The sequence below is a fragment of the Gavialis gangeticus genome, unplaced genomic scaffold (genome assembly GCF_001723915.1).
Source record: "Gavialis gangeticus isolate Ggan-Ray unplaced genomic scaffold, GavGan_comp1, whole genome shotgun sequence".
NCBI lineage: Eukaryota > Metazoa > Chordata > Crocodylia > Gavialidae > Gavialis > Gavialis gangeticus.
Window position 1 is genome coordinate 4,966,120 of NW_017728997.1, and position 16,821 is coordinate 4,982,940.

The 16,821-nt window shown below is 46.3% G+C and overlaps 1 long non-coding RNA gene across 1 annotated transcript; it reads left to right on the forward strand.

Moving 5' to 3' along the window:
* The first annotated feature begins 3,090 nt into the window (after positions 1–3,090).
* On the forward strand, positions 3,091–11,555 carry LOC109288948. The gene is made up of 3 exons (XR_002095263.1): positions 3,091–3,302; positions 5,219–5,304; positions 9,958–11,555. It is a non-coding gene; the product is annotated as an uncharacterized LOC109288948 (long non-coding RNA).
* Positions 11,556–16,821: the final 5,266 nt, after the last annotated feature.

The window sequence follows — 16,821 nt, forward strand, 5'->3', positions numbered from 1 at the left end:
CCCGCGGCAGCCTCCGTGCGCCCCCGCTGCTGCCCCCACCGCACCCTCAGTGAGCCCCAGTGAACCCCCAGTGCCCCCACTGCACCCCTAAGTGCCCCCCACACACTCAGTGCCCCCAGTGCACCCTGAGTGTGCTCCCAGTGCCACCTCGGTGAGCCCCAGTGCACCCTCAGTGTGCTCCCAGTGCCACCTCGGTGAGCCCCAGTGCACCCTCAGTGCCCCAGCGCCTCCTCAGTGTGCTTCCAGTGTACCCCTAAGTGCCCCCCCACACTTAGAGCCCCCAGTGCACCCTCAGTGTGCTCCCAGTGCACTCTTAGTGCCCCCTCAGTGTCCCCAGTGCACCCTCAGTGTGCCCCCAGTGCCACCTCAGTGAGCCGCTGTGCACCCTCAGTGCCCCCAGTGCCTCCTCAGTGTCCCCAGTGAACCCCCAGTGTGCTTCCAGTGTACCCTCAGTGCCCCCCCACACACTTAGTGCCCCCAGTGCACCCTCAGTGCCACCTCAGTGAGCCCCAGCGCCTCCTCAGTGTGCCTCCAGTGTACCCTCAGTGCCCCCCCACACACTTAGTGCCCCCAGTGCACCCTCAGTGCCACCTCAGTGAGCCCCAGCGCCTCCTCAGTGTGCCTCCAGTGTACCCTCAGTGCCCCCCCACACACTTAGTGCCCCCAGTGCACCCTCAGTGCCACCTCAGTGAGCCCCAGCGCCTCCTCAGTGTGCCTCCAGTGTACCCTCAGTGCCCCCCCACACTTAGAGCCCCCAGTGCACCCTCAGTGTGCTCCCAGTGCACCCTTAGTGCCCGCAGTGCCACCTCAGTGAGCCCCCAGTGCACCCTCCATGCCTCCTCAGCGTCCCCTGGTGCCCCTTCATTGTCCCTCCATGTGCCCTAAGTGCCTGTTCCATGCACTCAGTGCACCCCCAGTTTCCCCTCGGTGTCCCCCCCAGTGTCCTCAGTGCATCCCCAGTGCCTCTTCTGTGTCCCCTCAGCACGCCCTCAGTGCCTCTTCAGTGTCCCCGGCTGCCTGTCAGTGCCCCTGCAGTGTCCCCAGCTGCCCCTTCAGTGCCCAGGGCTCTGCCATCTGGGGACGAGTTCCCCTCCACCCCAGCCTGGGTCCTGGCCCATGAAAGGAGAGCCAGGCTGCAGGCGCAGTGCCCCTCCCCACTCCCCCGGGGGTTTTTGGCTGGACGGGGAGAACCAGGGTGGGCTGCAGGGCTGCCCCATGGAGGCTGGAGCAGGGCATCCAGCGCCAGGGCTGTCGTGCGGAGGGCACGGGACACTCCCGTGGGAAAGCACTGGGATCTTACATAAGGCAGAGGTGTGGCCGGCTTAGTGGTCTGAGCCGAACCCAGCAAACCCGGCCCTCCCTCCTCTGACACGGGCGCCTTTGACCTTGGCCAAGTCCCTTCGGGGCTGTGCCCCAGCTCTCCCATCTGCTTGGCAGCGCCGGTAATACTAACTCACCTCCCTCGGAGGGGTGTTGTTCAGATTAATTAGTTGACGTCTGTAAGAGCACTTTGAAGCGGCTAAGCGCCGGGTATTATTCTGAGCAGAGCGGGCAGGGCTCCAAGTCTGTGGAGCACAGCAGAGGCAGAGCACGCTGGCTGCACCTGACTGCAATGTGTTGAGCTTATTATCCGTGTTTAATGGAGTAAGGCAGGGCGGGGGAAAGGCATTCATAAAACGCAGTGCCAAAAAATGACTCTTCTGAGCACTTTCAATTGAAAAATTGCCACGAGCGGCAGGGAAATAAGTGAGAGAGGGCCCCAAAGTCACCCTAGGCAAATGCTTTACCACCCTCTGAAAGAGACTTGCCACCCCAGCTGAGCTATTACATAATCGTGGCAGCTCTCCAGAGGGAACAGACGCAGAACATGCTACATCTGTTTTCAATGTATTTAGCTATTATAAAAAATGTCTATACTTTGTAGTAATCCAGTGGCTAACAGCTTGATAAAACGCAGCTCCAGATCCAACACATTGCGCCATCCTTAGTGATTTCCACATGCCGTTGTGCGGCTGGCCCGGGAATATCCCAGCCCAAATGTCAAGGCGTGGGAATGGCACTGAGAGCAGAGAAGCATTTGGTGGTTCGAACAAGGCAACATGCAAGACGTGCGAGATGAGGGGAGTGCAGCTGAGCCAAAAGGGACAGAAATCTGGGTGAGGGGTTGGTTTTGCTGATACCACGGCGAGGTCAAAGGCTGACTGAGTACAGCTTCACTGGCAACGTGAGCAGGACAGTGAGGGCCGCAGAAATCCTCGTGCAAAAAAGGAAGGCGAGGCATATTGCTCACAAAGATAGCTGGGTTGCCCTGGCATCCGTATCCCTGACTCATTTACTGAAGGTGGAAGCAGGACCAAATGCGTATCAATTTATGGTAAGCCCTTTGGGTGGTAGGAGCTCGTATCCAGGGTTCTGACAGGGGGTCAGGACTTCTAGATTTTGGTCCCGCTGCTGCCAGGGATTTGCCATGGGACTTTTCGTAAATCACTTAAGCTTTCATGGCACAATTCTCTGCCTAGTTAGGGTTCTTTTATGCTGTTTGGGTACCACATATGGGCCTTAAATTGGGTATGGATGCCTTTGAGGACATCTGTCTTCCACTCAGAGCCCACTGTAGCAGTGGATGGGGGTATGGCTGAAGTCCATTACGCTCCAGGCAGATCCATGGGGAGCAAAGTGAAAGCGAGACCACAGAATTGAGGTTGCTGTAGCTCAGGCCTCATCTACACTAAATAAATAAATAACTATCAGCCTTCCTAGGCTGGTGAAGCCTGTGATATTATACCACTATATGGTACGGGCGTACGGGTAAGTGTCCTGAACGTGGAGACCATATTCCAGCACGGTTTATTTCCCTTCACTGGACTGCAATAAGCATCTGTATGCAAGAAAACTGTGGCTTCACTAGTGTGTTATGGGGGTGGGGGAGAGGGGCCGGAAATGGTACTGCTTTAACCACACAGGCACAGCAAATTTGCCAGAACTTTTAAGTATACACAAGGCCTTAAGTGGAGAGCCAGGAAGCCCCCTGAAAAGCATCCAAACTCCACAAGTTCAGGAACAAAATAGGCAAGAGCAGGGCCAGCCATGAAAGCATTGCAAGTAGCAGGACTTACCTATCTTCGTGGGGTTTGGGGAGGTTTCACTCTTTGATCTCTTTGATTCTCGGATGCCAGCTGTTATGCAAATGCTAGCAGTGCTTATGGTGGTGTTGCTGCCAAAGCAACCTTTTGATTTCGAGGGCTGGGATCATTTTCCTTGCTGCACGTGGCACAAGTAGAGACAAGCTCACAAGACACAAGGTATATTTATCTAGATAAGGTGCTAACAAAACTTGGCACGGAAGGTTTGTCAAAGGTTTCCCTATCTCGTCCTGTGACTCCTGGGACCGTCAAGAGCATGAGGTCAGCAAGTGCTTTGCTGGTGAACAGAGATAATGTTTTATGCTAGTATAGGGGGCATGTTGGTTTCAAAGTACACCATCATTGGATGAGTGTGTGGTTGCATGAGAAGCCTTAAGGGAGTTTAGTACTGTTGACCTGTGACCTCAGAGGGTGATTCAGTTGACTCGACTCTTGCTAGGCCCCAGGGGTCACTTTTCTAGAAACCTTAGTTGCAAGACCCCTGCGCTATCTACTGCTTAAACAATGAGCCCATTGTGGTAGCGACTGAGAGCATCAAAACGAAACCATGCTGTGGGGATCCGGTCTCCTCTGTGTTTCATAGCCCCAGCCTGAAACAGTATGACCCAGCCTAGCATTCATTGCCATGGCCAGCCACTCATTTCAAACACCTTCAGGTCTTGGCCCTTAAGACATGATGTGGCAAACACTTATATGTTTAAGTGCCGAGGTAGTTGCGTTGACTTGAAAGGAATTACTCATGTGCTGAGAATTAAACATGTAGGGCCAGGACCTTGGATTGTAAGCTCTTCAGAGCAGAGATTGTCTTTATTAATGTTTCCCAGGGTGGCACTTAAATACATTCAACAATAACTGTCACAAAAGTGAGGTTGACTCATTGGCTGTTAATTACTACAACCACGATAAATATGTAAAGCAAACTGCATAAATAATGAAAAGTAAAACTCTTGGTGTTAAAGATCTAAGCCGCTTGTTGTGACACTGAGGAGGAAACTAGAAATGATTTTAACCTACTAGTCTTGTTTCACCATCTGAAAGTTTTCTTTATCAAACCGTAGGAATAATTAAGGTTCATAGCAGCAGGCTCCTTATGGCAAGGTCCAACTTTTAGGGTCAGGGTTTGCTTTTTTTGTTGCTTGTTCTGAGTTTTATGTTTAAAGTCAAAATAGATGCGGGCCAATGCATGCACGTGGGCTGTTTGACTTTTGCCTGCTCTGAGAGATATTTAGTGCATTCCTGCAATGGGTGGTGAGCTACAAAGCAGGGTCAGGAGTAATCCCCCATGATTTAGCCCTTTTACTGGGCCTACGCTTGCCAAACAATACTCTGTATCAGGATTTACTGATGACCTTAAGGGTGGTTGGCAAAGATCCCCCTAAAAAGAGGGCCCCTCATGAAGTTATTACATTCTTGGGCATCAAGTTCGATTGAGGGAGAATTGAATTACACTTTCCTGTCGAGCTACTGCTTCTGCTTCCATAAACTAAGGCTGATGAGGTTATCAATTTGCTGCCACAGTTTTGTTTGCAGAGCTCCCTCTCCATGGCAGGTTCTTTTATGACACCTCATAGGGACTAAAGCAAAATGGTAAAAGAACTGGCACTATTTTCCGGAGCCATTAAGGGAGAATCTGGCCTTTTGAATGGTAGTTTTAGAGCATTTGAGTATCATAGGATAGCAGCAGCTCGTGTCCAATGGGAATTTGTAGTTATTTACAGATACATTAGCAAGGAAGGGCTTGGATATTGTTTTCCAAGGAGTGCAAGGGCTGGCTAAAGGAACTGAGTGCATGGAGCTTTCTCCTCCAGAGCAGTTTCCCTCATAATTATGAAAATGGGATTTTTGGGGTGCAACGTTCCTAAAATCATTGGCACTTGTGTCTGATTAGAGAATATGTGGGCAGTACAGAGAGCTAACAGATGGGTAGTTGATTCAGGCTTACGATAAGGTTACTGAGGGTGGTTTTGTTTTAAAATGTCTCTTACTTAATATATCCATGAAGGCCAGGCATGTGCCTGTGGCCTGTAATCAAATAGCCAACTCACCCTCTTTCTCTCTCTCTCTCTCATTTCCAGCAGTCTCGTTTCAGATTACTGGCACCGGAGGTTAAAGAACAGCCATGCCTGTACCAGAAGCCCTCTGGAAGCTAAGGTTATCCAGGGTAGGTGGAGTGATACGGACATAGCTGGCTCATAGCACATGATGGTAATAGTCTAGCGACTTTATAATTAACACAGGTTACTTTCCACAAAGGTAAAAGTTCAGGAGGATGTGGGTTGTTCTAGTGTAACACGTTGTTCTCTCTGATCTGGGAGTGTGGGAGAAGCTAGGTTTATTCCTCAGCTAGTTTTGAGTCAGAAAGAGCATCAATTCTGTTCCCAAGACGGGCAGATCTCAGACCTCAGCTCTGGCCTTTGCCGTGAGAAGAATGTCAAAGTGCTGAGGGAGGCAACAGGGAGCTGTCAGCCAGACAATACAGTATCATTTATCAAATACTGACAGCTTTACTTGAGATTGAAGTGCGCAATAGTTAAGCTCTGTGTAGCACTTACTGAACCAATTTTAGGAGTGTTCAGGATCAGTGTCCTAGGCTGCCTTTCAGAGAGATCTGGGCATGTTATTTCTTAATATTATTGTTATGGGCAAGTCTGCGTGAATCCACATTCACCAAAGGGCAGGATCGAAACAGTTGGATGGTACAGGTTTACTATGTAGGACATCAGATACTGTTCTTTGTCCAGTAAGGCCTACTTCTGCTGATACATTGCTCAGTTCAGCTGGTGCATGGCAAGTACTTGCAAAAGCTTGGATTTAACTCATCCAAATGTATCCCCATTAGATACGTGTGGGTCGCTGTTAGCATCTCAATAGCTCAGCTGGCTGTGACACAACATAGGCTCAAAAACGTTACCTGCAAGGTCCAGAAGTCATTTTATTAATGTACGCTCATTCCTTTGGCACTTACCATCTTATTAGCTAGCTCTTTATTAGGCTACAATGGCATAGTTCTAAATGTTACTACTGATGTGTGGTTATTCTTTGATTTAAGGAGTCTATACTTGGTGTCCCAGCTCAGGAAATGGCCCGTCCCCAGTAAAGACCCATGGATTGCTTTTGTACGCAAGACGGCTGGTGTATGCAAAGCTGGAGTCACTTATTAAAACATACATGAAGCAGAGTCAAGGGAAAGTCACTCTTCTCTTTGTATGAAGTTGTTTGCCAGCACTAAATGTGCCAGTGGATGTACGTGCTGGAGAAAACTATTGGGAGGTGGCAACATTGTTGGATGGCATAATTCATAAGAAAAGACTTTTGCCAGCTTTCATACTCTGTTTAATAAAACACTGTTGGTTCCCAAGACATTATATCCTGGCCTTGTGTTGAGAAAACTAAGCCCATATAGGAAAATAGGGATAGAAATCCACACACCATGTGCTGTTTAACTGTGTCGCTGCTCTACCTCTCTAGTGCCTTGCGAGAAGTAAATCTAGGCATACACACACGTCCGCACATGCACACATTTATTAGCAGTGCTTCAGCAACTGGCTTCATTCTCCTTAACTCTCTTGCACCACTCTCTGACAGTATCATCATTACCAGAACCTGAGCCCACTAGTCTCACATTACAGCTATAGGGGTAATTTAAAAGGATACTCCGTGTCCTCTCTACCGCAGCACTGCTATTGCCTATTCATATTTTGGAGACGGCAGCGGAGTGACAGGACTTACCTGGGTCATTCTGCAACAGACAGGCAGGAAAGGTAGTCGGTTGCAGGGGTGGAGAGGGGCAAAGAGCAGTGTGGCCCTGAAAGTTGTCCTGCTCAGGAGAATGAGTTTGCTTCCCCACTGATTGTCCCTAAATAGCCCAGATACCAGGAGTCAGGAGACTTGAATCATATCCTTGGCTCTCCCACTAACCCAATGCTTTTAGAAAGTGTTTTGAGATCTGTAGATAAAAGGTGTCCCCAGGACTTCATAATTTATTTATATTTTACTGGCATCCAAATTCCCCCAGTCAGGATCACTGCCACAGAGTACTTTCAATCTAAGAACAGACTATTATTTCTATTTGACTGTGGTAAGCACAACGACGTGCTTGTGTGACAACTGATTTAGCTCCTAGCTTTGAGGCAGGTCTTTATAACTTGGTAATTATGTTTAAAAAAAAAAGAAGAAAAAGAAAAGAAAATTTTCAGTAAGGAACAAATAAAGCCAGGCAGCATGCTCCCCTTCCAGTTAAAGCCAGAATACAGATCACTTACCCCTTGCCCTCCAGACTTCAGACACTGCCTCCTGGACAAGAGTTGCGTGACCTGTATGCTAACAGCATCTGGAACGACTGCTAATCAGTTCAGGGGAACTTGGCCTGTACTGTAAATATCGTTAACATCAATAGCACGTTAAAAGCTATTGGTAATGGCTTGTTGCAAAGGTGAACGGAGAAGCAAATTTGTGAGGGAAACGTGGCATATTGCAGGAGTAGAGGCTTTTGAGATATTATGGGGGGACAGAAAACAACATTTCTAAGGTGAAACTGTCAGAGCCAATTGTAAATGGAGAATTATGTTGGGTATCTGTGCTCTCTCTGTATGAATATTCCTTGGGCAGAATTGCTGCTCATTAATTGAAGGCGGCAACTGTTTTGATGTGCTAGGAGCTACTTCTGAGCACGCACACGGGCGACTGATTTATATGTGCTGTCTGCACACTGGAGGAGGAAAGAAGGATTTACTGGTTCTTAACTTGCTGGTATTTAACATATGCTTGACCCCTCTGGATAACTGTTACAGGAAGAAACCAGTGGGGAAAGGTGCGGCAGTTGTTTTTTTTCTTAACAACGGACTGCCTTCAAACACACAGGGCAAACCAGCTATCTACATAGCAACGTTTCCTGGCTACTCAAATGAAAAAAAGTCTCCGGACCTGAATGCCATTGAGCTTCAGAGTAGTCTGGAACCCAGACAGTGCTCTGCTCAGTTTCTCTAAAGCAGCCAAACCAACCTCCCCACACGTGAATCCCTGTGCACTTTCAGCTTAGTCACCTCTGTTTCCCAAACCAGATGTGCTTTGGAGAGGAGGGTGGGAGAGAAAGCAGGGCATGACTGTCTCTGTAAAATCTTCTGGAATATACTTTACACGGACCTTGAATAGATTCTGAAGTAGTCGTGGTGGGCCTGTGCGTAGTCAAGATTATATATAGGTTTGCTCATCACATTCCTCAGATGTGAAACATTATTTGCCAAACTGAGATGTAGATGTAGCAAGTCCTATACTCTAACCTAAGCAGCACCTAAAGGAGGCATAGATCTGCAGTTGGGTTGAACCTACAGTCAGCTGGAACAGAAAGCCAGAAATAAACCTAATATACATTGCCTTACAAAAAGGACTCCATATTGACAGTAGTGTCACCCATTTCACTCCTCTGCTGTTAGGACAGACAGGGAAGCCACCCCCAAAAGGATGCTCTCTTTGCCAGATGTGTAGCACACTTTCTGCAATGGGGCTTTACAGAATGTAATGGGGGTTTTTCAGCCCTGTCTACATAAGCAACCTAATAATTTTTGTCTAAGTGAATGGAAATAAGGTGGGATGATGCTGTCTCCCCCACAACTACTGCACCTTTTTAAGTATCAAATAAGCAGGCAAAAGAAATGGAGTGCCGGGAAAAGTGGCATAATGACGTCAAAGACAATAAATGTGAAATGTATCATCAAGGTTTAGGATTAAGTTTGCTGTAACACAATGTACATGCATGTCAAGTCACTGTGCTTCTTTCACTCTTAGACAGTAACGTTCATGTATGTCCTGGAAAGTGTTGGTACATGTCATTGCTTTACCCTTAAATGCTAACAACTCTCCTTCTTAATTTTCTCGTCAAAGATCAGCACTGACTGAGTTATTCTACCTACCACTGAACCACATTTGAAGAGGAGTCAGAATTACCTTTTCAAAATTATTTATAAGGCATTCATCACTTTGGATTCCAAAATGAATATACGCTTGAGGTTACTCACTACAACCACCTCTGGGGTAGAATATGGCCGCAGTCCTGCAGGGGAGCTCAGATACATATGTGGAAGACACGTGCCGATGAGCTAGCTAGCATGATATGCAGCAGCTTTGCAAAGGGATGATTTGCTGGCACTCCATCTTTAGGGGAAAGCACAAATGTGAGAAATCCTGGCACCCTTACTTCTACCCAGGTAGGGATCATCCACTCACAATTCAAGAAACTCCTAAGAAAGTCTCATTGCCTATGTTATACAGGAGACTAGATTGTCACAATGGTCCATTCTGGCCTCAGTCTCTGAATCTATACAATGAAGAACGTCCCTGTTCCATGGAAAACCGGCTATCTGCAGCTGGTGCTGATGTGTTCTGTACAGAGCCTTAGTAGATATTTCAACACAAAGGTTCCCACATGAATTCTTACCTAATGCCAAAATGGCAAACAGAAGTCTTATTTTACAAGCCCAGGCCAAAGACAGCTTCAAGCATGTTGGGCCCCAGATATGAAAAATGATTGTTTTATTTCAGATTGTGAAAATAAGTAACCAGCTCTGTCATAAACAGCCAAAGAACAGTGTTTTATTGAGGCCATGTGGTGTCTAGAGTTTTTCTGTATGATCTGAATTACCTGCCTGCCGTTGCGTCACTAATTCTGTCTCCACCCAGTCGTAGTTTAGGAATAGATACTGTAATGTCCCCATGGATCTCTGGACTGTTAGTGGGTATCCTTTAACTATGAAGTCGTTGTCTAATTTTTTTTAAATCAGTTTTTAGGTTCCATTTTCTAATGTGTCATGCGTTAGAGGTTTCCCCAGTATCTGTGTATCAGCAAGAAGACTTACAAGAGGCATCACAGATTCAACATCCCCTGACAGCTAGATCCAGTGTTCCTTCTTCCTTTTCTTCTGCCATCATGGAGAAGATGATGAACACATTTGAACTTATAGAGGAATCCTGTACCGTGCAGGGGGAGTTCAGGTCTCTGTTATGAAATCCCCCCCTTTCTGCTTCTGAAAGCAGAAAGGGTCTTTAAGCCTGAAACCAGAAAACAGGCTCCCAAGAAATACCAAAGAGAAGGGGGTTCCCTATTTCATCAGTGCCGTCAAAGAACTTTACACCAAGCTCTGTCCTGGACCCGACTGTAAGACACATGAGTGCAGCACACGCCAGCTATTCTCAGCAGCACACGGCTGGTAGGCAGGCCGACGGTTACGTAGAGCTTCTAAATAGCCATAATTCCTTCTTAGGTCAATGAAGGCTGCAGGTCCATGGCACTTCTGCAAATCCGGCCACCACAACAGGGAGGGGGGTTTTCTCGAAGGCACCAAGTACGTAGGAAGCAGCCAGCTCCCGCTGACTTCTAAAGCCCTTTGCACCTTTGAAAAATCTCCCTCTGGTGCCTAAAATTTGTAGTTAGAAGCCTAAGATCAGTCCCTTCACTTTGAAAGCTTTGCCTTACATCTTTACATCAAAAATTTCTGATCTAAGCAAAGTGTAATCCAGATTAATTTCCACAGTGCTGATCACTGGCTCCTCTTAGCCACGGAGCCAAACTTTGCTGATAGTAATGTATCTGTCACCACTAATTTACAATTATGTAACAGTAGCATGATTTAAAAGATATAATCCTTTTAATAGGATACAGGAGGATGGAAATTAACAGTTGTCTGGCCGGGCTACCAAACTTGGCAGACAAGTTGTTTTCCTGCCTGAAGAAGCCAGTTTGTGCAGAATTCAGACAATTGGCTACTATGATCATTCAAATCTAATCATGGCTTTCTGGACCTTCTTGTATAGAAAGGTGTGGCTCTGTACCACACACTGTGTTTACCAGCCTGTGTGTGTACACTTATGTACTTCTGTCATGTGGCAGGATAGGACTGAGCAGAAGTACAGAGCGTGGTATTTTGTAACAGTGTGCAGGAAGGGCCTCTCTGACAGACCACACCTCTTCTCTAGGGCCTGCCAAATCATCTGCACAAAAGATGGCCTATTAAAAGAACTCTGGAAGAGAAAACCATGTCTGTTAAGAATGAATAAACTGGGAGCAATGGTTAGGTAGGCTGAAACTCAGACCTGGGGAGCTGCTCCGTATGTCCCCAAATAAGTGTCTCATTTCAATGCTCCTCTCCAGATTACATAATTTAACTTGCAGGATTGCGAACAGGCCAAGTCCTCAGATGATGGAGATGAGTATAATGTAGCCCTGCTGACATCAGAGCCATGACAGTCCGCCCCAGCCAAGGGTGTGGCCGGCAGACTCGGCCGGGATGTGGGACTGAAGAACAAACACTCTAGTGAAGAGCTGGTTCGTATTCGTTTGCTACTTCTCCTGCAGGGCTTCTGATTAAAATAAACTGTTTCCATGTGGATATATTCACAGGGATTCCCACTTCTGTCCTTTTCACACACATGCACTTGCGTGGGTATGCACTGTCCAGGCACACACTGGGTTTGGCATAGGCTAAAGGGTAAAAAAAAAAATCTTCGAGATCCCTGTGCTGTGTTGCTGGCAGGGTAACACTAAATAAGGAATATGGGAAGGGTTGCAAGCCCTGTAGCCCACTTCCCGGATCAGATGTTTGCTATTTCCACTTGGGTGTTTCAGCAGCGGCTTCTTGAAGCTTTCTAATGGCACGTCCTCCTTGTGTTTGGTGGTGACCCGGAGCCGCAGTTCCGTTCGAGACAGCTCAGCCAGCAGCTGCTTTCCTATCTGAGCATCTCCCCTTTTTGGGTCCGACAAGCAGGTGCCATGAGCCAGTATCGCTCTGGAACGCTAGCTATTCTGCAGACTTGTAATAGTTTAGGTCTTCTAGTTCTCTTGACTCTTTCAAAAGACTGTTTTGGGGGCTCTGACCATTCCCACACTGCATCACTGAGTATATCTTCATGGTTGGTTCTAGTAGGGAGACACCCAGTGTAGCTTTAAAATAAGAGGCAGTCCAAACACAGCAGCATGGAGCTCTGTGCAGCCACATTTACTAGGCTAATTGTTCGATATCCCAGGCTGCAGTGCACACGTACCCATTATGAGGCAAGTGTCTCAAGCGGTCACCACGACAGGTGTGCACAGACTCTGCAAAAGTCATCAGCCAGCTTTATAAATGCCTGGACTTCTTTCACATCCTTTGATCTGGACATTTCCCAACTGGATCTCAGGTTCTCAGCATCTAGCCAGAGTCCTTCAGAAGCCATCAGGTATCTAATTCGGAGGGCTCAGTTCTCCTCAACTTCAGTTCACCTGCATCCAGTCTAATATTCTACTCATGGCACCCACATAGGAGATGTCAGAGCTTGGTATTGTAGGCCCGCATTGCCTCTTCTTTGATATTTCTTTCTCTTATAGTAAGAATTTCATCAGTTATAATCCTCCTGCCTGGGAATCCCTCCGGTGCCTAGTACACTTTTCCCTGGAACACCCCAGGGGCCAGCTGATCTCTGAGGCCCTTCCTCATAATATGTCCTTATATTTCATCTGAAGAGGGATCACAGCAACTGTTCTCCTTCCACTCCTGTGTTGCGATGACTGATGTTATACCATCAGGAAACCCATGGTTCACACTGCCCAGCTGCCCAGGGTGGTACTCCAAAAGATAACCTCTTTTGTTTCACGGACAGCTTGCATTTGCTTTTGGCCTCAGACTAGTTTTATTATACATCAGCAGCATCTGGTCACATTTCTCCAATCTAATATTGTTGCTGGGATTTTCTGTTGATTTCATATTGATGTTAGCACGGAGCCTCATTAAACTCGTCTTGCTGCTGCTGTTTCAGACATCTACATGTTCTAGCTGTAGTTTTCTATGGAACATCTATTTGAATGAAGAGTCCATCAGGGCATATTGTATCTGCTGTGTCTGGAAAACCTGGAAGGGCATGTTTCTAGGATGAAGCTAGCTTGTCATTCTCTGTGGATGTGATTAGAGGCTTATTACTGAATTAGAGGATCATAAGCATAATAATGCACAGCTAAATGACTGGTTTCCAAAGTGTTTCTTCCTGGCTGTTTTTTTAATAGAATATAAGCCCCTCGTTAGATGGACTTTTTGAAGAAGAGCACTGAAGAGGAAACCAGGAGGAAAGAGCAGCAGAGTGGCATGATTAGAAAATGGAGCAGGTTCTCATTAGGGTGCAGAACATGTAATAATTACTTAAGGAAGCATTATGGATGGCAGGCATCATTTCATTCTGGATCCCAGGGTGCCTGTAAACTTGCTCATCTGTGCCTTTGCTACAGGCCTGGAATATTTTAGACTTAAATCCAAGCACCAATTGTTTGAGGGGTTTTTCCTCCTCCTTTCTCAGGAAGCCTCTGGAATAGTCATCTGATTGAAAAGCCGATTTATCCATTCTTCCCTGCTGCTGCAGCAACGGGTTTTGGGCTACAGAGCTTTCGGCTGCCAGTTTAAATCTGAACCTAGTCAGCAGTAATAATACTTGGTGGCCTGTAACAACTGAGTGGCTATTCCAACCCAGTAGTAGGCTTTTAGACAACAATCGCTACTTCTGTTGCATACCCAAACTTACGTTGACATGAATTGCTAAAGCACTGCAAAATGTGCTTTTCCAGGTTGTACTATTTGGGCATCCTTGTTGATCGTTTTACTCAGAGAATGAGTCTGGAGTCCCTGAGATCTTTCTTCTCTCCTACTCCCACCTTCAGGGTGGGGGTTGTGGAACAACACACAGGAAGCTTTCATTTGTGTTCTCCATCCCATTCTCCTTATGTAAACAGGTGAAGGACTTCAGTCTCCTGGGCTTCCATCCAATGCCTTTAATGAGCACTAATTCACTTGATTCAACTGTTATGTATCACTAACTTTTCCCATTTTGCATTGCTTTCAGAGGGATTAGAAGCTGGTTTGCTGTACTGAGAGTTGTATGGACTAGCACTTCTGGGGAAATATATTAAAACATTTCAGTTGTCAAGTGGATGGACATGGCTGGAATGCATAGACATGCATTAGGGTAGAGTACAGGGGATTTTTCTGTTTTTGAGCCATGCTTCTCTTTTCCCTGGAGAAAGAACCACATTCTTATTTCTTAACATAAAAGTAAGACATAAAAGGAATGCTTCCTCCTCTGCTTTTTTCAGGTTGTGGCATTTCTAGAAAGCTACTGAATCACATCCTTATGACATATTGTCATGGAAATGTGCCCCCTCAGATTTCACTCATGGAAACAGCAGGGCATCCTTGCTAGCTCTATTTCATGGATGTTTTAAAAGTCAGAAGAGACCTTTATGATCATTGATTTTGGCTCCTGTATAAAACAGACCAAAACTTCTGATTATAGTTTCTTTTTCCATAGTAGAGAGAGTTGGGAAGAACACCTAGGGACCGAAGGCTAAAGCTATATGCACACTAAGAAGAAACGGAGAGGTGAAGGATAATGCCTGCAAATATACTCTTACTCCATGAGAAATGGAAGCTCAGCTTATGAAAGAGAGAGAAGTTAGCTTTCAGCTCACATAGGCAGGAGTATGCACACAGGCAGTTTGGTTAACATGGAGCACCTGACATGCAATAAAACCCTGCCTATCTTCCCCCTCATGATAACTTGTCTGCCTGCCTATGCCTTTAGTCTTGCTTGAGCAAGCGTGTGTTGTGTAAACAGACCACAAAATATTTGTGAAGCCCTAATTAGCTTCAGGAGTAGGAGCAATTTGTATGCCCGGTGCAAATGCACCATGCGTTTAGGAAGGAGCGATTCCTTCTTAGGTCAAAAAACAGGGTTTTCTGTTTTAGACCATCTCATACAATATACTGCAGAAAGTGTGTCCTGCTGAAGCGTTTGTCACTTTAAAACTGAAAGAGGAAGAAAAGTGTTGTCAAAGCTTCCTTTTCTAGATTTAGGAAATGCCAAAACCTTGACTAAAATAAGGGCTTGACCCTTCTTCCATTGAAGTCTGTGGTTATTGAATTTAACCGACAGATGCCTTGATGCAAGTAATTCTGCATAAGTGTTAGTGCCAAAAGAAAATCAAGACCCATGGGGCCCTGAATTGGTTAGCATACTAACAGGATACCAAGAGGGCTGCCCTCACCAAAATCAGATTCACAAGGCCAGCCCCTTGTGCCCACACAAATCTAGATACGGGGGCTGAGGCACAAGTCATTTTCCATTAAAAGGAAAAAAAAAAGAAAGCTATGATAGGTTGTCTTGTGCAGGCCAGGGGAAGGCTGAAGTCACCCTCCAGCTTAAGCAGGGCATCGCATGCTTTGGCGTTCACCTGGCACCCCATGCCTTGTTGGGTGGGTGCCTCTTTCATGACTCAGGACAGTCACATTTGCCACTTCCCACTTGACTAGTCGTTCACAAAATTCCAAACCAAATACAAAATAGCCCCTAACAAGTACTGTCCCACCATGCCCTATTTCTCAATACCACATCTGGGCTTTTTTCTATTTCTCTCTCCTTCCAAAGTCTTAAAGCAAGGCTTCTCCCTAGGTTCTCTTAATAACCATCCTTTCAAAACACTAAATAAATACATTTTAAAAATATATCAAACTAAACATCTTCTGCCTGTCACAGGGCTTAAATTTTGAGTCCCACCTGGAAATGCCTTCAAGCTCAGTTTACCTAGCAGAGCAGCTACCCACACTTCTGCCTTCCTGTCTCACCCTTATCCCTTTCCTCCATCAGATTCATCCCAACATCGCTTCTACCCTACTGAGAACACCAGATCTTTCTCTAACCAAATGTTCCCAGCCTCTTTTCAAAGGAAAACGCAGGTGTGCTAAGTGACTCCATTACCTGACTCCAGGTTCAGCCCTGAAGTCTAACTGAGTTTGCAGGCTCTCACTAACCCTTTCTCTGCCGGAGTATGTCATACGACTTCTCAGTTTTGAGGATGGGTTCTGAAAATATATAGTCTGTCAGTCTGGGCACCCAAAAACTTGAAGGCAGCTAGCCACCCTTGCAAAGCACCCACTTATGCAAACTTGGGAAGAATCTCAAGGGTTTACCAATCACATACAGAGATTCATTTCATCTAGCACTAAACTGCAACCACTTCTTGGCTATAATGCAACAGCTGTGCAACAGTGCATAGCTGCACTATCCAGCAATTAAGCAAAGGAAGAGAGGAAGTTTCCTGTATCAGGTAATATTATGACAAAATGTCAGTGGGACTCCTCTGCCACTTTGGACCCAATTCCCTTGTTCTTGTAGAAAGTACCTTGTGGCCTTTCATGATGAGTTGATTAGTCACTGAAACCAGGTCTTATCCCCATGCTGATGTCTCCAAAGATCCACTTTGGGTCCATCTCTTTCTAGCCAAACTAAAATCTTGGTCAGTCTCTCTGATACCTTCTAATGGAGGTCAGGCCATCAGCTCAAGCTCAGTACGGCTAAAGAGGAGCTCCGAGTCTTCTCTGCTAAAAACATCTTCCCTTTCCCTTTTCTTTCTCTCTCCTGAACCATCACCTGCACCACTGCCATTTAGGCCCATAATCTAGGGGAATCTTTGACTCAGGTCTCTCTAAGTCCTCATATCCATGAAGACTGTCTAAACTCCTACAGAGTCTTTCTGTATCTCTAACAGCATCTCTGCATAGTAAACTTGCTGTGCCAGGCAGCTGGGCCCTCAAACACACTGCTGCTCTATGTGAGCTGCCACCTTCTAAATGGGAAACAATTAGCTATATCTGCACAGCCTGATGGCCAA